This window comes from Sciurus vulgaris (genome assembly GCF_902686455.1).
Source record: "Sciurus vulgaris genome assembly, chromosome: 7".
NCBI classification, from domain to species: domain Eukaryota; kingdom Metazoa; phylum Chordata; class Mammalia; order Rodentia; family Sciuridae; genus Sciurus; species Sciurus vulgaris.
The window spans coordinates 59020809-59044564 of NC_136467.1; the positions used below are offsets into that span (position 1 = coordinate 59020809).

Sequence of the window (23756 nt, forward strand, 5' to 3'; positions counted from 1 at the left end):
CTTGCCTCAGCTTACAGAGTAACTAAGATTACAGGCCTGTGCGACCTCATCCAGTGAACTGATTTTTTATATCATTGCTCATAATACTTTAAAAGTTCTAAGTGCCATTAATAATTTTTCTTCATTCATTTTTCTGTTGCACCAGAGTAAGGTCAAATCACCAACATCAAGGAAAACTGTTGTGTTTAAGATCCACATGCCTTCAGAGGATACAGCTCCACAGATGTTCTTGGCAGTGCATTCTTAAGTTTAATTTAGCAAGTCGCCTGCCTGAAATGTATTCCTGGTCTTAGTTTCAATCCACTTATTCATTTTTATTCTTACTATAAATGTAGAAAAATATGATTTTAAACTATCCAGAGAATATTTAGATCCTTGAAGATCCCAACCACTGCTCATCTTTGCCAGGCTTATCAGATCTAAATCTGGAGAATAGGGTATATATTTTGACAAAATTCATGCTATAGTAATGCCCTGTAGTGTTTAATCTGGATTCAAGCATGGTGAGTGTGAGAACCCATGAGTGTGTTGTGTGTGATTTTAATTACAGAATTAGGGGCACAGCTCAGTGGTGCAATGCTTGCCTAGCATGCTGAAGGCCCTGAGTTCAATCCCAGGTACCTAGGAAAAGAAAAAAAGGATTTACCAGAGAAGCCCAGCCATCTGGGACATCTGGCAGCTCTGCCATATTCTTTTTCCCAAATTGAATAACCCTAGTCCCATTTAATTTCGCTTCTAAAATTCAGATTTATAAATATCAAAATGAATCATCAGAGGAAGCATTGTACATGTAGTTAGGCATCTGTAATGATTTGAGTCAAACTCTGTAAGAAACAGAGAATAAATAAGTGATTTTTAAAATTTCCTTTTAGCATTCGAACCCCGTGACACAGGATCAAATATACCAAGAGATACTGAGGAGACAATAGAGTGTAGCATGGACAGCTCTGTAGAGCAGACAAGCCGTGAGTTTTGTGGCCTGCTTGGAGCACACACAGACAGGACCCATCTCGGCGGTCCCAGAGAAGCCACTGACAATTTACTCAGGCCTCTCACTCGCCCAGAGTTTCAAATGTATACTCTTGGTGATTTCCCCCAAAGGATACTTAAAAAATACACAGATAAAATTGACAGAAGGTGCTCATTGTCCAAATAAAATCTTCGGTCCCATTACGGTATACCACCAATAGTGTGCTTTAAAGCAAGCATTTTTTTTTTTTATAAATCCTGTAAATTATTTTATGAAAAGCCCAATTATATTATACTGCTTTTGTATTAACAGTATTAATTTATTAGCCACAAATATTTAAAATCTACTACAATTTTTTATAACCCTGTTGTAAAATTGGGAAGTGGCCTGGGGCCCCTCTCAACCTCTGAGAGGCTATACATATAAAATCCCATCTCGGTTTCTGAGCCTTTCAGTAAAAACCCACAGCCTCCCATGTGCCATACCACGCCAGTGGCCTAAAAAAGCAGGCTCTGCCTTTATTGGCCTGATGCTTTGATGGCCTTTGATCAGGCCATTGTACCAGAGAAGCCAAGATATAAAGCAAGATGTGGCCTTTCAGTAACCTTCCTTTCTTGTGTGAGAGTAAGACAAGTTAATTGGGCTGGACAGTACAGATGACCCTTTCAAGTTAGGTAAAATGAGACTGTTGTGCTTATCACAGGTAGATAACCATTAATATTGCTTGTACTGTCTATGGGAAGAGAAAGGAGCTTGTCTGTTTTAAATGTTTTTCAAGGGAGGCTACAAAGATTCCCCGGGGGGTTGCCTGGCCAGTTCCATCTAAGGGACAATAGTGCCATTTGAAAGGTTCAAGACACATCGGAAATCAGAGAACACACTCCCATTGATAAATTATTATTGATAACCTCTTCTTTGTCCTTTATTCCACATAATTGTCAAAGTTCAGACTGCAGGACTGAGGGAACTCACTTTGTAGCTGTTTTCTGGAACTCGCATCTGAAAAGAGAGACTTTTTGTATTTTTGTAGCAACAGAATGTCTTGAGCGACCTGAATCGATATTGTTCACACTTTATTCAGCAATTTGTTTTGCTCACAGTGTATCATGGAGCTGTTTTTACTTTTTGATTAGTTTGGTTCTCTTTATTATCAACACCAGCTGCTGAGGGAGCGGGAGCCCCTAAGGGGATCTCCCTTGTAAGGGGAGCATTCACTCTTCTCTTTAAGCAAAGAGGCCAGGGAGGCAAGATGGCCCCATCCATCCCATTCCCTGTAGAAAAACAAAGTCCGTTTGAGGTGGTATGACTTCGGAGCTTACTATTGTGTTTTCACTACTGTTGGTCCTATTTTAGTTTCAGCAGGTCAGAATCTAATTAGGAAAAAAGAAAGGATGAGAAGGAGGGGGAGAGAGGGGAGGACACTGGGGCTGCTCTAAGCTGCGGTTATTGGTATCCTGCAGTGGGTTTCTGCTCCCTTTGGATATAGTCCTGGCCCTAGCAGCATAGTGTATGGATTGATGAAACATGTCCTATATTAGTAAAGAGAGATTTCCAAATAACTACAGAAAAATAAGAAATAAATCTGAGTTTTGTTGCCTAGCACTAATGGAATTTCATCATTATGGTGTTAGCAGGGCTTCAAAACAAGAGGCTTATCCATTTACTGTTCCAGTCTTCATCAATTGGCAACATTTCTTTGGGAGAATGACTTAACAATGCATATCAAATGCCAGGCAACATAATAATTCTATTTTTGGAAATATGTCTTAAGAAGATAATGAGTAGAAAATGATATTATTAGAAAGCATCTCTAAATAAAGAGTAGTACTTAGGGCAGCATTATATTATCTAAAACTGGAAAGAATCTAAATCTCCAACAGGAAAGGCTAATCCAATAGTGAAATATCAATGCTATAAAAATATTAGGCAGCCATGAAAATAATAAGTGTGATGGGTGGACATAGAGAAACATTTATATAACATAAAGAGAAAAATAATGCATGTACCAAAGACTACACTCATGAAATAATTTTTATGTGTCTTGAGGGGTAAATAAAGGAAATTCATTCTGTAAGGTTTTTTTGTTTGTTTTTCCAGAGCCCTGCACATGCTAGGCAAGCACTCTACCAATGAGCTACATCTCCAGTTCAAAGATTACTTTTTGTCTTTTAGAATTTCCTGACACAATACTTCAAATGTTATTTAATCCTATAATAATTCACAATAAATTTAAGTCATATTTTGTGAGTGGGTAATTGTTGTCAGGGTTATACTTTCTCATATCATGACATAAAAAGGAAGATTAAGAGATTTGTTGAAGACACCAAACTTACCCCATAGAAGTTCTTTCATCATCAAAAGTGTTGAGAGTGGTGTGTTGGATATGCTTGAAAAGATTAAGATGTTAGATTCAGCATCTTCCCTTCTTGGAATGATCAATTAATAAAATCTTTTCCCATCATCTTAAAAAAACAATTATTATGTTCAGTGGCAGGTAAATAGTGAAAACGTGTTATGTAATAAATTCTATTCTACACAGAGCCCAGGAGGACTTCAATGTTTACATTACATATTTCTGGATTCTTTTAACTTTTTACCATAATAAATATATTACTCCTGTAATTTTATAAACTAAGGGAAAATAAAAGGTCGAAAATGTTCTGTTTGGGCCTGAACATTCACACTTTAAGAAATTTGTTGTTCCTGAGAGGGTAGGTGGGGGGAAAGAGCCATGGTTAAATGTTGAGGAGATATAACTCTAAAATTCAGTTTATGGTGACTTGAAAATTACTTAAACCCTCCTACCCACCCTCAAGTGTGATCTATGCAATGATTTTCTTCCAATGACTTCAGAAAGGAGAGTGAGAATAAGAAGTAACTTGACAGTGGAGACACCTGACAAACCCCATCTCAGATGCTCAAGGTTAACAGCAGTGGTGACAAAAATCTTGCTGATAGCATGTACCCTTCAGATGATGTGCTGAGAAAGGCACTTCACCTCTGGAGTCTTTCTCCCTAATAACCATGACTCCTGTCTAAGCATGAGAGAAATGTCAGACAAATCCAGGTAGAGGGGCATTCCACAACATACCTTAAGAGCACTCCACAAAATTCTCAAGGCCATCAGAAATATCAAGTCTGAGAAGCTGTCACAACCTCGAGGACCCTAAGGAGACAAGACAATTAAATGCAGTATAGTATTCTGAATGGGATCCTTTCTGGAACAGAAAAAAATATTAGGTAAAAACTAAGGAAATATGAGCATGACATGGACTTTACTTAGCATCTATGCATTGACATTGGCCAATGTACCACAGTAATTTGAGATGTTAATAGTAGGGGAGAGTCTGGGGCTGTAGCTCAGTGGTGGAGCACTTGCCTAGCACGTGTGAGGCACTGGGTTCCATCCTCAACACATAAAAATAAATAAATAAAATAAAGATACTGTGTTTGTTTACAACTAAAAAACATTTTAAAATGAAATAGTAGAGGAAACTGGGTATAAATTATATGGGCACTCTGTACCATCTATGCAACTTTTCTGCAAATCTAAAACTATTCTAAAATTAAAATTCAATATTAAAAAGTAGATGAAGTAGGGATAAGAGGTGTGCGATTTAATATTCCAATGTTAGGGATTAAAGATTTCTTTAAACATGTGAGTTCTGATTGCTGGAGAAATATGCACCAATCTTTGTGGATTAGTGTTACCATAAAAATTCTTTTATGATATACTCTTGCAATAAATTTTAATGAAAAAAGAGCAACAACTGAAGACTGGAAGAGGCCTGGGAAATTTACTCATGGAAACCATTTATTTTATGAAAGAGTTAGGAAGGAGTTGGTTCTATCAAAGTGCAAACCCAAGCCCCTTGATACCACACCCCATAAACACTGTAAGGAACCCCTGCCACAAAATGCCAGTTGAACACAAGAACCTACATATAGACCTTCCTCTCTGCTCACAGTATGTCCTCGTTTTTGATTGGTTAATTCCTAAGAAAGACTCAGACTCAAAGCCAGAAATTTTATATAATTGCCTAATACCACTGACTGACTTCAGTTTTAAAGTTATAGACATAGTGGAATAAGTTCTTTAAAAATCAATTATATTTCTTGACTCTTGGCTTTAAAAGCTTCTCTTTAGACCTAGAATATTAGAGTAGGTACATCTAGATTTCTACTGGCTCCAAGTCTGAGCAAGCTTTCAGCTTACATACAGGAACATCCCAGAGAGAGAGAAAGCACATGACGTGCCTTTCAGTCACAAATGCTCCATCGCAGTCATGCCAAAGGAGTGCAAATACCAGCTTCAGGGGAAGAACATTTTTCCCTTTCTCATCACTTCTTGGAGTGACTGAAGTTCTCTCATTTAACTACGATGCCTTCATTGAGTCTGCCTTGTAGGCAAGGTGCTAGATCTTTTAACAGCTCTGCTCAAGAACCAAGTGAATCTATTCTAGAGACAAGTCAGGCTTCTTGACTGCCAATCCAGGACTCTGGAGACTAAGTTGTGGTGACTTAGAATTTAGACTCATTGTGTATTAGAAGTTGAGAGCCCTAATCCAAAAATCTGAAATTTGAAATACTCCAAAATCTGAAACTTTTTGAGTGCTGACATGACACCCCTAGTCTGATGGTTTAATAAACATGAACTTTGTTTCATGCACAAAATTATTTAAGCTATGTTATCAAATAAACTTCAAGTTATGTGCATGAAGCATATATTAAACATAAATGAATTTCATGTTTATACTTGGGTCCCATACACAAGGTATCTCATCAAGTACATGCAAATATTCCAAAATCCCCAAAAATCTGAAAGCTGAAGTATTTCTGGTGCCAAGAATTTTGGATAAGAGATAGTCAATCTATATTTAATCTAACATTTTAAACAAATTAAAAATGAATCCAGCCACCACTGGACTTCATGAAAAGATGATTCACCAGACCAAACACTGGATCCAAAGATGCCATCTGGATATGTTTTCACCAAGAATGACATCAAACTGTAAAAACTATCCTGCCATCCAGCAAAGATTCATCTTTACTGGGAGCTTCTCTCTATATTAGTTTAACCTGTGAAAAGGAGACAATAGTTTTCTTAAATGTTATTTTAAAATATCACACCAACACAAAATAATGTAGATACTGGCACTGGGGGAAAAGCCCTTCAACTGAAATGTGTTTCTGCAATTCCAGTCCCTGAAGGAGAACAAGTAGTTATTTTCGGTTGGCTGCCTAACCATGGCTCTTCTACAGCAGAACCAGTCGCATAAACAAGTTTCACTCACAGATCAAGGACCAGTTGTCCCTCCAGGTCCACCATGATTGTATGTCCTGCACTTGGCTTCTTTTATTTTTTATTTTTACAGACTGCATTTTGATTCATTGTACATGAATGGGGTACATCACTTTGTTTCCATGGTTGTGCACCATGTAGATTCATACCATTCATGTAATCATACATGTACATAGGCTAATGATGTCTGTCTCATTCCACCATCTTTCATACCCCCCTTCTTCTGTCTCATTTCCCTCTACATAATCTAAAGTTTCTCCATTCTTCTCTTACTCCCCACCCTTCCAAGACCTGATCTTCTTAAATATAGGCCGTCAGCTCAGGCCAGGATGCCCAGGGTCAAAGAGTAACCTATTGTGCTGCTGTCCACCTTTTCTATTTGATGGCAAAATTGTCTGGTAAAAGCTAGATTATATACTCTATTAGTTACACAAGAGAATAGTGAGCTTTTTCTAGAGAGAAGAAAAAAAATCCTCCTATAGTAAGTGAGGGGAAACCTTAGAGAAGGTTTTCATCCAGTGACATCTTCTTTCAAAAGTATCACAAAGGCTAGGGTTATAGCTCAGTGGTTGAGTGCTTGCCTAGTACCTGTGAGGCCCTGGGTTTGATCCTCAGCACCACATAAAAATAAATAAATAAAATAAAGGTACTGTGTCTGTCTACAATTAAAAAAATATTTCTTTTTAAAAACAAAAGTATCACAATATTTTATTTCTTGTGATTCACTCCAACCATTCAAATTAACACCATCAACTTTGTTACACAAAGAGAATTCATAGGTTGAGGAGAACAACTTGAAAGCAAATATATAACATAGTTCAAATGTGTATTTTATGATTTTTTGAGTTATAGAAGTTGAGCATTATGTACAGAGATGCCACCTACAGACCCACAGCTGTGTGTTCCACATACTGGATAACAGCATTATCCAGTGGAACAATTTTGTTTTTGCTATGCTAAATTGTCCAGTCTGCTCTCTAATTCACTATCCTCCCAGCTCAGCCCCTTGAGTACCTCGGATTATAGGCGTGCACCACCATGCCCAGTTTAGTAGAACTTTTAGTAATGATGGAAATGAATTCTATTTGTGCTGTCCAATCAGGTCACCAGATGTGGCTACTGGACACTCGATATGTGGCTAGTGCAACTGAGTAACTAAATGTTATGTGCATTTAATTTGCATTTTAAATAGCCATGTGTGGCTAGTGGGAAACTTATCGAACAAGCCAGCTATAGACAGTAAGTTATGCCCTGTCTGGAAGACATAAGTGAAATATAGCACACAGACAATGGAAGTACTAGAAGGTACAAAATTGCAAAAGCACTTTGGAGGATCTAAGGCTTTGTGCCAATCATTTTACCAATAAATCTCTTCAGCTATAAAATAGGAATATCTAAGAAGAATGGACTTCTATAAAGGCTTAAGAGTATTTTTCAGATTTTTGTATTAATCATATACTCCCAGTCAACCAAGATGGCTTCTTTTATTCCTCTTCAGTTTTCCTTCTGCCTATTGGCTGCTCTATAATCTTGATGATCAATTTGATGATGGTTGATTTAAACTAGCATGTTCTTTAAATATGATTTTATAAAGACTCAAACACTGCTAATAAATACTGTTATTAAATCTGCAGGTCAAGGAAACTGATTATCCTTATCACTTAAATTCATGTGTTCACATTAAGTATTATTTTGATCTATACCAAGTAAGGCTAAGAAGAGAAGTCAAAGAGGGAGGTGAATATACAGATCTGTAATTCAGGAAGAATTCAGGGCAATAGTTAGCATACCCTCTCTTTAATTTTCATAGATGAACATACTCTCTAAATATTCATTTTATTAAAATTGTAAATTCCTTCAACAGACTTTTCCTGAAGCACAGCTACTACCTCAAGAGTCTTTTCCATAGCATTTGCTAGTTTCACAAATCATTGTTTTGTTAATGAGGTGGAATCGAATGGCATAAATACATTTAATAAATCCATGCACATGTTTAAATTAACAATTAACAATTAGAAAACTTACAGATAATAATAACTTCAAAGTTCCAAAACCAGTTCATTCACTTCACACGGTTAAAATCAGGAGAATTTTAATCAACAAGGTTTTACATTCTTCAAAAATTCTGTAGGACTCATTTTACTGGGAGTTATAACAAAAACTGTGAGGTAATAACATTATAATTTTACTATGTATACAAACTTTTGCCCAATTATTTTAATATAAAAATAACAAACTTATTCAACATTTATAAAGAAACTCCTGGGACTGGAGTGTAGCTCAGTAGTACAGTGCCTACTAGCATGCCTGAGGTTCGATCTTCAGCACCACAAAAGGAAGGAAGGAAGGAAGGAAGGAAGGAAGGAAGGAAGGAAGGAAGGAAGGAAGGAAGGAAGGAAGGAAAGGAGGGAGGAGGGGGAGGGGGGGGGGGAAGGAGGAAGGAAAGAAGGAAGGAAGGAAGGAAGGAAGGAAGGAAGGAAGGAAGGAAGATGCAAAAGAGAAACTTCTGGATTCTTAGTTTACCCTTCCTCATCTAAGTTAAAAAGTAAAAGTATAAGACAGGTTCTGAATGTATCTTTACATGGTAGTTTTAATAGCCTAATACCTTTAGCAACAAAATGACTGGAAGAAAAGTACTAAATTCAATTGTTTTTGAAAAATATTTCATTTTAAAATTGAAATGAAAACAAATTTTCATCTTCAAAGCTCTACTTTTCAATTTATTTTACAACATAAATTACACATATATTCCTTGTATCACAGAATTTTTAATTTTGGAGATTTCATTTTCTCCTCATCTTCAGAAAGAACAAAATTAACTGTTGTCTGAAATTCTGAGAAATCCAAGAGACAGCTTTCTTTCAACTCACTAAAAATTGGTTCTTTGCTGCCACCTGTTGGCAATAATCATAAATAATAAATCTCATCCACAAATCACATACTGATAGTTGAAAAAGTCCTTAGGACCACACCCACATTTCTTCCTTCCTTTTTTGTTGTTGTTTATTTGTTTCTTTTGTTTTTGTTTTTCATGATAAAAGAGCCTAGAAGAGTTAAGTGACTTTCCCAAGGTCCTTGAAAAGGTGAGAGACGTGAGACTAGGGTATGGTTGGGCCTTGGAGTTTGGCGTTTATTTTCCCATCCTGTTTACTCTCAAACTTGTGTAGGTGGTGAAGCCCCTGAAATGCCTGGTGCCCTTTACACAACATCAGCAACGATTGATGTGCTCAAATCCATTCTATCTGTCTTTTACCATTTATAGAGAAATAAGTCTGTGCCTCTTCAAAAGTATTGCAGCAACTGCGTCCACTTGAAATGATATTCAAACCAACATGGGTGTGTCTGAAAGGTGGAGAAGGCGGGATCCACTCTGCACGAGTGACTGAAGGCCCTCAGGGAAGAATTCACACTGCAGAGTTGAGGCCTGCAGTTCTGACCTAAGAGGGCACAGGGATCTTGAGCACAGTTAACATGTCAGAGTGGCTGAGGGCTCCGTGTCCAAAAGAGAAAGAGTTGAAGCAATAGTCAATAAAACCTTAGAGAGCTCTTCATACTTCCATGTGACCCTGGGGTGCTGGCTTCTTGAAATAAGACACTCCCTCGGAGGCCTCAGTCTATTTCATGCTCCTGGAGGGGAGTAAGTTCCTTTAACTTCAGTATCAAGAACTTAGTAGGAATCATCACCTTGGAGAGCAGGGCAAGGACAGAGGACCACATGGCATTTACTACATTTATTAGCAAATGCTAAATAACTGCAACACCTAGAACTAGTTGAGAGAAGAGACAGCAAAAGACTTGGAGTTCTCTCAATTGCTATGATGGCAATATAGGTGGAAAAATACTGCTCCATTTCTATTTCTTTGAGCACCATGTTTTGTGCCACAAAATCGGTGCTTTTTAATTTGAACTTTATAAATACAGTCATATCTTATTATTTGCAGGGGGTTGGTTTCAGAAACCACTTTCCAGGATACCAAAATCTGTGGATGCTCAAGTTCCTTAAACAAAATGCCATAGTATCTGCATATAATCTATGCACATTCTCCTGTATAATTTCATCATCTCTAGATTACTTACAATACCTCATACTAAATAAATGCTATGTAAACAGTTGTAGTACTGTACTGTTCAGGAACTGATGGGCAATCTGTACATGTTCAGTATAGGCAATTTTTTTAGCAAATATTTTTAATCTGCAGTTGGATGAATCTGCAGGCGCAGAACCTGTGGACATGGAGCACCAACTATACAATGTTAAAAAGTTGTAGATAATTTTAAAAAAAGAAAAAAAATAGCAATTATGATAACCTAAGCTAAAGGAAAGTTGTTTGTTCTTTGAAAAAAGTAATCTAACTTTTGGGGTTTTTATATGTACAGTGAGGAAAGCATTAACCTACCCTTCCTGTGCCTCTAAGGTGTCTGAGAAATTTAAAATTGTGAGACTTATTCAAATGGAAGGCAGTGTTTGTTCCTTTAACCAGTACTTCTTATTGATTTGCAGTTAATTGTGAACATGTGATTTTGATCCATGAGATATAAAAAGAGGTGACACAGCACTTCCAGACAGAAGCTTTAAAAGCCAGCGTGTGTGTTCCGCTACCCTAGCTCCATGATCACGGGACCCATATTCGGATGAAGCCTCTGTTGATGTGAACAGGTCCCTGGTCCCTGAATGACTACGTGTGCACAGAGGCTCCTCCTGACCCACACGGACGTGGAGCACAAAGGAGAAACACACTTTTGTTAAACCATTGAGGTTTGGGGATTGTTTTCTCAGCATTACCCAGCCTCTCCTCAGATCCACAGGCCTAGACAAGTCTGTGACAACAAGTGTAAAATATAAAGAAACACTGTGAGTCAAGTAGACGTGAATGAAAAAGCATTTCTTGGAAGAAATATTTTGAGGAAAGGTCTTTTAAAAAAAAAAAGACTAACTGAAGAAGAGATGGGCAGTACTAATGAAAGAACTATTATATTTATATGGCCAGCTTAATTCAAAATACAGCTAAGGATCAGATGATAAATAAAAAGTATGCAATGTTTTTAGATGATTTCAAAATGCTAATCTCTCATATATAGTAATGCACAAATTGGAAATAGGGAAAATCAAATTTTTGCCTGTTATGTCTAGGAGACTTTTATAATAAATGAAGACCAATAAAAAACCCTGATGCTCTGATTGCCTTTGTCCATGAAGCTACTTGTTTTGTTTATCACGACAGTGGAGTTCTCATGAATCATGAGCATAGGCATAGGAGTTTTAAATGTTTGAATTTGGACCAAAAACAGAGTCAGAACCAAGGGATACATACACACACACACATACACACAGATAAAAACAAATTTTTTATCCGCAAATTCTGTTACCCTCCTTATTGCTACTAAATGTCAGGATTAAGTTCTTGGTGAGGAAAGGTATATCCGAATCTTTTACCACTTTTGTCTACACCTTAATAGTACTGTGAGAAACAACCAGAAGATGAGTTAAGGGAAAGGCTACCTAGCAGGGTCACAAAGGGAAAGAGAAACAGCCAAACAATTAGGCCTTTGATGAGAAGCCCAGGATTTCCTAATAGTAAACAGGGCTAATGGTGGTTATGAAAGTTGCCGCCCCAAATCTCATTTAAAAACACGCAGGCCTCTTTCTGTAACTCCGGGAGAGAAACCCCCAAGGAGAGTGCTCCAACCTTCTCCAACCCAGACAGGTCAGACTTCTTTGCCCTTCCTGAGTGCAACATGAAGAAAACAGCACCACAAAGGAATCATTGTTGTTGGCAGGCAGTTCAGAGCATGTCGACATCCCTGTTTTCAACAACCCACTGGTCAGCCTGGGTGTGGCTGCCCTTTTGAAAGTTCAGCCTTGAGGAAGTAGGTCGGGTGAGCCTGTGTTGTGGGGTTCTCCTGAGCATACCTGAATCCTCACGTTCACTCAGCCTGCGTTGTTTTGGAAGCGCTGTCTAGCTGACATGGAGTGCCACCTACTGATTCACCAACCAGCACATCTGGTTACCCCAACTGACCATCAGGGTTGGACTTGTTCCTTAAACAGGCTGAGCTAGGTAAGCAAACAGCCTGTTGTGCTGAGAGGCAGAGGAGATTGAGCAAAGCATCACATAGGTTGAGGAAAGACAGGTGCCGAAGGCAGATATAAATCACCCAAGAGGCACTTGATACATTTGCATGAGGGAACTAGAAATTAAAAGATGGCAAGGACTATGAGATGGTCAGAGGCAACTGGACAAGTGCTCAGAGGGAAAGGCGTGAACCATAGTTCAGATTTGCAGTCTTTGGCTCTTCCTTTCATGTCCCAGTCAGAGACTGCCAGTTGTTCCCCCAAATCCATTTCCTCTTCTCCTTGAGTACATAACTGGGCTCCATTTTCCAGGTCCCTTGCAGTTTGGTGAGACCATGTGCTGAGTACTAGAATGTGAGAGGAGTCAGTGCGTGCCACTTTCAGGTCTGTCCCATAAAAACCACCTACACCCAGTCTGCCTAAAGTGGTGACATTGGAAGCCCTGTGTTTAAGATAGCACAACTGCAGTCACCCAGGGACTCTGCAAAGCAAAGAGCCCACCTTCCCCCTTTCCGTCCTGAAACTTCTCCCTCTTGTAAAGTAAGAAAGAAATTAACATTTTACTCTCCTAGTCACTGAACTTGTTGGATCTTTGTTACAGCAGCAAAGCCTAACCTGATTCCTAATTTTTATCTCATCCATAACAATATCTGACTTAGATGCTATAAGTATTATTTACTATAAATCCAGGACACAACTCTCCTAGTTCCCTGGGCATATGAGAAATCTGCACAATTTGGTCAGTTTCCTTCTCCTGCTTCACCTCTCCTCACTTCCACATTGCTCTATGTGTTCCAAACATAAGGAACTCTCGCGTTCCCTCAAACACATCCCCATCCCTCAGCACTCAGCATTTGCACAGGTTGATCCCTTAAACATTGCTCACCTTTCCCTCTCATTCCCCTCCAGACCTGTACCTGGTTCATTCTTACTCATTCTTCAGATTTCAGCTTAGATATTACTACCTTCAGAAACCCTTCTCTGTCCCTTCAGGACTATGAGCTCTGCTCCCACAGCACCTTCTCCTACAGGCCTCATAGCACTCTCCCCTCCTGAATGTAGGTTCCATGGGAGTTTGTCACATTTATAGTCAAGTTTCCAACTCCTAGCATGGTTCTTGGAAGGCATTCAGTAAATATTTATTAAATGAAATACTTGTTCCTGAAGTGACCATCAAAATCCTGACATAATATTCAGAGATGATGTTTGGGAATAAGATGACATATTGCATTTCTTTTACATCTTATGAGTCTATCATTTTTAAAAAAATATTTCCAGTTGTATATGGACACAGTGCCTTTATTTTATTCACTCATTTTTATGTGGTACTGATGTTTGAAACCCAGTGCCTCCCATGTGCTAGGCAAGCACTCTACCACTGAGCTACAACCCCAGCCTGCTATCATTTAATTCAGTCCCTTATATTTAAATGTTACATGTCCATATCTTTAAGTGGCTAATTTTTGAGAAAGATTTCCATTTTGATATATAAGGGAAAACCAGGTGAAATTTTGATGCTTGATTCAATATTTTTCATTTTATCCTTAAAATGGTTCTTTTGTCTACTTTCCTTAGGTGTACTTCCACATGATAAGAAGCATAATGTTTCTTAGTTGAGAGATTTGAAGAAATCCAGAGAGGTCAATGTCAATGAAACAATATAAATAGGTATATAAGGAACTGATAACTCTGAAAACCTGCTCAGATGCAAAAGAAATGCTTAGGCAAACAGAATAACATCAGCACAAGCTCAGAATTGAGGCTAAGATAGTAAGTGGAAAAATAGGTGATTTTAGTGGGATGTCAAATCCTGAAGGATAGCAAATAAAAATCCTATCAAGAACTTTTAGATATTTGAAAGTCTTTTGATGAGATAATAGAAAGGTATATAGGAATATACACATACACACAAAATTTCAAACATTGTAAGAGAATGAATTCTGAAGAACTGTCTGGTGAAGAGGGGATAGAGAAGGGGAAACCCTATTCTTTTTCAGTTTTTAAATATAATGCAAATTTTGGGTCACCAGGCAAATTCTTAATAACATACCTGTGTTTATACTTCATTGTGATGAAAGAGTGCCTTTTTAGTAGATAATTTTTTAAAAAATATATACATTATTTCTAGACTAGAATAAAGGCAGTAGTGATGAGGCAGTAGTGGGTGATCTGTGGGAAGCAATTTGTTTCATTGCAAACTTCTAGGGCACCTCAGGGAAATGTTTTCTAACTCCCTTTTAAGTATCTAAGTGGTATAGTGGTCAACATACTTCAGGACCAAGAAAGGGTCCATGGCTTATAAAACAGAGGAAACCTCAGGCCTGGATCTTAGAAGAAAGTGTCACAGCAGGGACTGAGCTATGAGCAGGTCAGCAGACTTCAGAAGGAAGTGTCTCTTTCTAGGAGCATAGTGCTACATTTGCCAAACCTAGGAGCATAAGGTTTCCAAGTTCTTAAGAAATGGGAAATTTCACTGGGCAAGGAAAGGGAGTCAGACAATAGGGGTTGGTCCAGCAATTGATGTAAACTGAATCTGTCATCAGGACTCTAGTACTTAACAATAGGAGCTATCCCAGCTCCACATGAGAACGGCTACCAAATCTGAGTTAGGCCAGCAGAGGGCAGTGCAGTGAACTTTGAGACACCAAATGGCCAGGTCTTAGAGAATTTGGCATAAACCACAACTCAGAGACTTGCCATAAGACAGAGACTTGCCACAACTCAGAGACCTGAAGACCATGCTGAGGGCAGGAGTTGTACACACCTGTAATCCCAGCTTCCAAAATTTCTTTCTTCTTCTTTTCTTTAGCACTGGGGATCAAATCCAGGGCCTTGCACATGCTAGGCATGCACTCTGCCACTGAGCTACATCCCCAATCAGAGATTGCTATTGAATAAGGAAGGGGGAACTCCCTGGGAGCCTGGGGTTGTTCTGAGAAGATAAAGAAATGATCAGCAAAGCCCACCCTTCTGATGAGTATGTTTTAAAACTGCAAATTGGAAATTAGTCTCCACTTCACTTCAAAGAAGATGGACCAGGAAGCAGTTGGTCCTCTTTTCTGACCCTGGTGACAGGAGTGAAAAAAACACAACAAATTGCGCCCCGGATTCTCTTCTAGGAATCTCCAACTGGCACCTCAGATCCTCCCATCCAGATGAGATCTTGACACTCTTTGTTCTGCACACCTCCTCCTCTCAGCTTGTAGGGGATTGGCAGTGTGCTGAGGTCCTTGAGAAGCCTTACCCCACATCTTCTGCCAGCCACCCGAAGAGAAGGACATCCCACTCTGCCCCAAGGTGGTCAGGAGGTAAAGACATTGCTTCCTCCTTCATCTACTGGACCCAATTCACTAGGTTTCATCTTTTAAAAGAATGAGTGTTCTGTGAATGATTTGTTTGGTCTGTCCCCAGAAAGTTTTTATTTAAATCCACTGCTCTGTCAGAGCTGTGAAAAGTGCCTGAAAGCAAACAGGATTGCTGTCCCTTAAGCCAGTGGACAGCAAGTATTGAGAGAGGAAACTCCAGAACTCTAAGACACTACTATACCACACCAACTTCTAAAACCCCCAAACATCACTGTGCTGCAACCAGGTCTTAGAAAGAAATACAGAAAGACATCCTGAGGCTTTGGGTTTCTGCTCAGGGAGGGCGCAAGGGAGCTTCCCTATTGGCAGGCAATGTTCACAGAAAAGGAGATTTCCTGACATTGCAGTCAGCATGCATTCTGATGTTTCACCCTGAACTTTGATGTGCCGCAGAAGTGATCCTGCCCTGCTCTCTTGTTATTGGCCCTTAATTAAACCACAAGGAATAGCTGAGGGTGAATGCTGTAAGCACCGTGAGCAGCGCTCCATCACTGAGGACCATCTCTAAGTCCTTCTGGTCCCTCTCTGCATCCTTTTGTATTTTACATTTCACAATCATACAGACTGATTTCCCTGACCCCAAATTCTGGAGCTCATCCCTTGACTTTCATATCTGCCTTTTGCTCCTTCAGATTTGGCAGGCTTTAAACCCTCTCTGGGTTCTTAGATCTTAGTCACACAGCTTTAAGTTTTGCCTCCAACTCAAGCAGTACCAATGCCCCTGAGGAGGGCACCACTTCTTCCTTCTGCCATATGTAATTGACCAATGTGACCAGTCTATGGTTCCCCAAATTCCCAAAAGATACCTGCATTGGCATCAGTTTAATGGACTATCTAGTGAAAAGATTCTGTTGTCTGACAAGTAAGTTGATGAAGCAAATCCGTATAATAGCCTGGGATGGTTTGTGTCTCTGATACCAGGGCTACACCAAGAAATTCAAGATGAATTTAAAAGACCATACACACACGTTCCATATAGACTATGACATCTGGGTTTTTTTTTTTTTTTTTTTTTTTTTTTTTTTTTTTTTTTTTTTAGCTCTAGTTAAATATTTATTCAACTTCTGCACCTGCAAAACATAGGGAAAATGCAGGTCTGTTCATTTTTCATAATACTGCCACTTTAACTTCAAAGAGCTCTCTTGAGAACTAATATCTTGGTTTTGAAGAAATGTCTATCTCAAACTCAGTAATCCTATCCATTTTTACTTTAGTTTCTTATTCTTCTGTTAAAGTCAGAGATGGATGTTAAGATATTATTTTAAAATAGTATGCATTATTTAATTTATTGTGTGCATACTTCAATTGATGGATAAGTGTTTGGTTCCTAGTTTGATGCTATTGTGCAAATGCGCCTATAAGCATTCTTGTATGTGTGTAGTGGGGCACATGTGTATAAATTTATCTTAAGAACACCTAGGCAGGCTAGGTGCAGGGCTACACACTTGCAATCCCAGCAACCAATACAATTGATTTTTATATATCCATTTTATAACCAACCACTTCCTAAAATTCTAATAATTTAAGCTTACATTTTTAAAATTATACATTTATACAATCATACCATCTTTCTGTGTAATTCATAAGTGGTATTAAATTTTATTAAATATGTTTCTATAGAAATTTAAATAATTACATGATTTTTTTGCTTTTACTATCTTAAAGTGGCAAATAATTGATTTTTTTTAAATCAAACCAACCTTGTATGCCATGGATAAATCAACTAGACCATGATGGATTATCTATTGTATATATTACTACTATTTTTAGAACTTTGGTATCTATGTTCTCAAGTTATGTTAGATGTTATAATTTTCCTTCCTTTTTAAATTTTTTCCTAACTAGAACTATGTATGCTGTATCCTGTAAATTAATTAAAATGTTGATATTTTAACTGTAGTTACATTGTATCTATAATCAATTCATGGCTAATTGAAATATTTTCAGTATTAGATATTGAAAACATTAGATATTGAGCATGGGATGTTTCTCCACTTATTTAAGTTTTATTTCAAATGTCTTTCAGGAAAGTAGATTAATTTTTTTATGGTCTTGACAAGTTTTTAAAAATTTATTCTCAGATACTTTGTACATTTTTTTCTTGCTATTAAACTGGTGTTTCTTTAAAAATTATAATTTTTCTATTCATTGATGGTGAAACACATTTGACTTGTAAGCTGATCTTACATCCAGCCACAATACACAATTCTCTTATTATTTGGAATAATTACCGGCAGGTTTTTTATTTCTGTAAGTAAATAATCATTCATATAAAAATGTTTATTTTCTTCTTTCTAATCCTCTAGTGCAATGTGGAATAGAGGTGGTAAGTTTGGCATGCTTATTCTTCTTTTGACACTGTATGAGAGATACTTCTAATGTTTCCATATTTTAAATGATGTTTTTGATAGATTTTGGGTTTTTTCCCCTTTTATCTATTTTTTGTTTGTTTTGGTTTTCTTAATTAGGGTAAGAATGTTCTATTCCTACTATTTCTCAGGATTTTCTTCATGAATAATTATGGAATTTTGTTTTTAACTTAGATATGTCAAATGGTGTTTCTACTTTGATATTTCTCCTTTCCTTTGACATTTTCCAACTCTTTATGTGGCATTTGGCATTATCTTAGAGCTACCTTTTACTTCACTAATTCTTCCTTTAACTTTCTAATTTGATTTTTAAATTATCCACTGCTCTTCTTATTTTAACAATTTTTCATTTCTAAAAGTTACATTTTATATTTCCCAAATCAAGCTTGTTATTTTTACACTTTCTTGCAGTTTGCTATTGTGGAGATTCCATTTTTTCCCTTGAAACATTTAACATCTTGACAGTCATTTTCTATGTTTCATTTTTCCAATGTACAACCTTCAGAGTCTAAATATGTTGCCTGTTACTTTTTCTTTCTCACATTTAAGGTACAAAGTGTCTAGGCAGAAAAAAGGAACCATACTAGATATGTCAAACAGAGACATTAATATAGGAAAGTTGTTCTACAATGAGATGGCCTGGAAGATTAAAAAAAAAAAAAAAGTGATGTTGCCTGGAGATTTGTAACTGTCAGAGTCAGTATTATTCCTAAGGCTGGAGAAGGAAAAGGCAGTATCATGCAGGATCTATGTGAACATGATCAGTTCCATTGTGCTGTTCTGATTGCTGCTGGTGCTACATAGCAGTCCTAACCCTGCACGCTCACTGATTCTGCAAGAGCCTGGGAATCCACAATTCCTTTGCTGAATTTGCTGATGCTTCTGAGGTCCAAGATCCCACCAGCAGCACCACCACCCTGCTGACCCATCTGTGCTGGTATTGCATCAGATTATAGTGAGGTGCAGGTTCCTGCCGTTATGAAAACTTAAACGAAAAGAAGTGTCTCTCCTCCTTCCTCCTTCAATCTCTATTTTCTTCCTTTGGTAGACCTGGACAGAAATAAGTTCACAAGAGAGTTTATGAAAGGTAGTTTTTAGGCTTGCAGTCCCTTGCAATACAGAGGACAGCAAAGAAGTAGATCACGCTCATGGTATCTGATTGAGTTAAATCATCAGTTATTTCATCAGCAGAAAGCCTGTTGTGTTAGGTTTCCTAAAAGCATTAAGATGCTTTCCTTTAAATATGGCCCTTTGTGACAGACAACTCTGATGTGGTCATTTGTTTTCAGGGCAATCTTTCTTCAAAGCATATAAGGAAACTACCCTATAAAGTGTCAGGTTGATTTTCTGCCTATTTTCATGTGTTTATTATTTGTCTTCATAGCACTTTGTGTATGTACTTTTCTTTAAATTCTTGATCTTAGCAATTCTGTGATCCTGTGTCTTTCTATGTGCTTTATTTCCTTTTCGCTTCCTGGCTGTTCCTATTCTCCTACATCTTTAACTTCATAGCCAGTAATTTTGAACTGATACATTCTTCTATCAAATATTGTATTTACTGAATTGTTTTGAGTTTTCAGTTCTTAATTTAAAATAGCAGGTACATACGTGATTTCAACTTTCTCTATTTTAATAAACCAGGTTCATTTTATATGTAGGACCACACCTGCATTTTCTTCTAATAACAGCATAGGAAAAAAGATTCCTCTGTCCCAATACTTAAGAACTTCATTAGAATGAAGTTCTATCTTAAGAACTTCATTAGAATCTTCATTAGAATGGTATAAATCTGTTCAATGAACTGAAGTGGGAAAATACTCCAGATTTGTTCTTTTTTTCAAAGTAGAACATTATAGCTACACATAGCAGTTGGGTTCATTCTGACAAAATCATATATATATGATTTGATTTCAATCCCCATCCCCCCTGCATTTCCTCTCCTTATCTCTCCCCTTCCTCTATTCTGTCAATCTTCCTTTTGCTCCTTTATTATTTTTGATTGGTACTTTGTACGTATACATAAAGGTGAAAGTCCCTGTGGTATATTTATATATGCATATAACATGATTTTATTAAAATCATGCCATATTCCCCCACTTCCTGTCCTTACTGCCTCCCTCTCCATCACTCACCTCCCTTATATTCTTATGCTATTCTATCCACACACACACTCCACTGCCTTCTTTCCCTTATTTTGGCCAGATTCATTCTTGATCTGCCTTCTCTGCCCACATTGTTTCCCCGGGTTGAATTCAGCCCTATCCTCCCATTTAGTACCTAATTCAGCCAGGCATTAAGCTGAGAAGGAGAGGAATAGGGTGGAGATCTGGACTTCCCAGCTACTTCACATATCTCTTTAATAACCACATCTATACTGAGAGAAGGGAATTAGAAGGGAACAGTTAACGGTTCCTAAAATGGTCAGATCTAGGAGCTCAGTATATACTACAGGTCTAGCAATAACCCTTAGAGCCAATTCGGCCCTTGTGAACAATTTGAAAACCAAAGAAATTACAACGTCCAGTAGGTAGATGATCACTGTCCAGTCTTTTTTTTTTTTAATATATTTTAGTTGTCAATGGACCTTTATTTTATTTATTTGTTAATTTATATGTTGTGCTAAGGATAAAACCCAGGACCTCACATATGCCAGGCAAGCACTTTACCACTGAGCCACAACCCCCAGCCCTCACTGCCCAGCCTTAACTTCCATCTTTTCATGCAGTATGGACAGCACTCCCCACAGGTAATTTCATTCTTAATTCAGAGTTAGTTTTGAGGTTCTAATATTTTCACTGTAGTTCTCACTTAGAATAAAGTCTTAGAATTCTTTGAAACTACCTGACCCAGTTGTCTTGAATGTGAACTAAAGTACTGAGGATAAAATAGACTCATTCAAGGCAGGGAACCAGTTAGTGGCAAAGCCAGAAAGAGGACATTACTCTTTCTAGGAACTATTTCACACTTCAGAATGCTATGCAGAAATTAGACGTACAAAAATACATAAGCATTTTCAGTGAACATTACAGGGGGAAAGTAACACAAATCTTTCTCTTGAAAGTAGTTCAACATGACTGTATTCCACTAGTCAATAGGTTAGCTAGCTACCTGGAAATCAGAGTCAAATTAAAAGGTGCATTTTCCAGGTATCATCCAAAGCATGAGTCTCTAAGGGGTGCTGATAAGATGGCACCCTTGTGTGAAATATGTGCTTTCCCTGGGCAGGTGCAGTCTCCCAAGAATAGACACTTCTTCCTCTGGATGAATGCAGTCAGTGCCCGTCTGCAGTGTGGCAAGTAGTCAGAGAGATGGATTTCAGTCTCCACTTCCCCCTTGACTGAGTATCCTTGTGCCTTTCCCAGAAATCCTCTCTTGGAGAGACTGCATGTGGGTAGGAGGAGGGTTTTGATAAGTAATTCAAGGAGAACTGAGTAACCAAGGAGCAGGACATGATCACTAGTCTGCCTCCTAGGAGGTGACTGCATAAATCAATGGGGCACAAAGTCTGAGCTCACACCATAGAGGAGAGGCTGAAGGCTGCTCTAGAGTCCTTCTGTCTCACTCCCCACTTCCCCACCCTAAGGCCTAGGGTTCTGGGAATGGATTGCTCTAGGTTAGAGCATGAATTTTCAGTGTTAATTCTATAATCCCCTTAAAAACAGGCTGTAGTGACAGAGTACTCTTGTGTTTATTCTGGAGATAGTACTTCAATTTCTGAGACAACTCAAATACTACCTTCCTATTCTTTTTTTCTATGGATGAGATTGAGTTTGCAGTCAATTGATAAAGTTGAATTTGACTCTGTCTTAGTTATGCAATGACTTAAAAGCTTTCCACCTGCTGGGGTTCCTTTTCCTCATCCATAAAATGGGCTTCGTTATAGGATTAAAGGAAACAACACAGATCAGGTGTCTGTACAATCAGAGTCCAGAGGGAGGGGAATACCTGCTCTCTTACCTTCCTTTCCACCTCACTGCACCCCGCTGCAATCTGTTGCTCTAGCCCATTGCATCTGTGTCATATTCACATCTTTAGCTTTCAGGGCCCAGAGGAGTTATGCACCTGGATGGCTGACCAGAAGGGAAAAGGATGATGCCTGACGTTTTATTTATCCTTTGAGTACCAAAATTGCCATACTTTCTACCTCAGGTCCTGCTCAGTTGAAATCCCAGGTAAGTTTCCTTTCCTACTTGATGCCCTTATAGAACACAGAATACACCTACTTACTTCTGAAAAGAAAGGCCATCAGGGTGGTTAAGAATGAGTGCTGGCACCAGACACCTGGGTTGAATACTGGCTCTTTTACTATTTGTGAAGCTGTCTGCAAAAGTCAGTCCAATCACTACAACAATCAGGATAATAATAGTTTCCATATCAGAAAGCTTAAAGAAGACAACGTCCTGGTACTTTAAAAATTATTCATTAAGAGTTAACTGTTCCTTATTAGGAGATCTGCTGGCTCAAGTGTCTCAGAGATGCTCTTAAAGAATCCCCCATCCACCAAGAAGCAGCAGCAGGGGGCACCGTTTGGCAGTTCCTGGGTGTGGGTGGTGACTGGGATCAGGAATGCCTGGCTGCAGAGTCCTCAGCCCCTGCGTGTCTCCAGTGTTCAGCATTAACAGTGTGATTCTCCCTGAACTGAGATTTTTTGGGTGATCTGAAAGAGGAGTCTAGGAACAGATACAGCAAATGATCATTACCCATACCATGATTAGTAACACTAAAGGGTGAGGCATGGACTGAGATGATACCACAAAAGGAATAGAAGACACAAGTGTACAATAGTTATATGTCCACACTGAGGATGTGAAAGACTTTCTGCCACACCCAAGCCCTTTCCCAGGACTTGTAAGAAGCCAGGGATAGGCAACACACTGCACACACAGCAGCCCAGATGCTTGAAGCTGTATAGCCTCTTCTGGGTGATCTAGAGAGCAAGACCAAAACACATACCTTCACTCGCTCAAGGATGAAGAAATATAACTATGGAAATTTCAAGGGTCTGAGGTGAAGCATCTTGTTTACTGTTTTTCCCTCACAAGGTTAACAGTACGTGTTCAACATGTATAAGCAGGAGAGAAAGGAAGGAACCAGCAGAATGAGTAAAAGATCCCAGATGGTATGCAGTCCTCCCACCTTGGTCCCTTCTCAATCAGTAAATTTCAAATAACGGCTCATCCATCGCCCTGAGAATAACTCAAAGAACCTCCATAATCTGGATGCGGAACCGGTCGTTGTCCACCAGGGGTGCTAGGGTGGAGGGAGATGAGGTTCCTCCACGCTCATCATGAGCATTACTTCTTCCTTCCAAGTCAAGAATCGCAGGCAATGGAAATTAGGCCACCGCCAGAGGAGCGGCAAAGAAATTCTCCCTCCCCAGCCCTACGCGGCCCGGAAACAGGGCGGCTGGAGAAGATGCGACCATCGATCAATAGGCAAAGCCCGAGCTTCCTCCCAGAGCGCTGCGGGCGGAGTGGGGCGCGGAGGCCAGGCGGGCTGCCGGCGCGAGCGCGGCGCGTAGCCGGCGTGCTCCTCCGTGCGCCTGGGCGGCGCGGCCGCGGCCGGCGCTCCTGCAGAGGGAGCTGTGCGCCAGACCTGGCGCCCGCACGGCGAGTTCTCTCCCTCTTGCCGCCGTTTGGGCCCGCCCGGCGGGGAGGGGCTCCCGGCCTCGCCGACA

At 39.0% G+C, this 23756-nt stretch overlaps 1 long non-coding RNA gene across 2 annotated transcripts; it reads right to left on the bottom strand.

Annotated features, from left to right (window-relative positions):
* Positions 1-1839: 1839 nt before the first annotated feature.
* Positions 1840-23602, bottom strand: LOC306666791. 2 transcript variants are annotated; one of them, XR_013765398.1, is made up of 3 exons: positions 23033-23602; positions 4062-4136; positions 1840-1969 (listed from the first exon to the last, which is right to left on the bottom strand). It is a non-coding gene; the product is annotated as an uncharacterized lncRNA (long non-coding RNA). The 2 variants fall into 2 exon arrangements; XR_013765399.1 differs by lacking the exon at positions 1840-1969 and adding an exon at positions 2225-2340.
* Between the last annotated feature and the right edge of the window lie 154 nt (positions 23603-23756).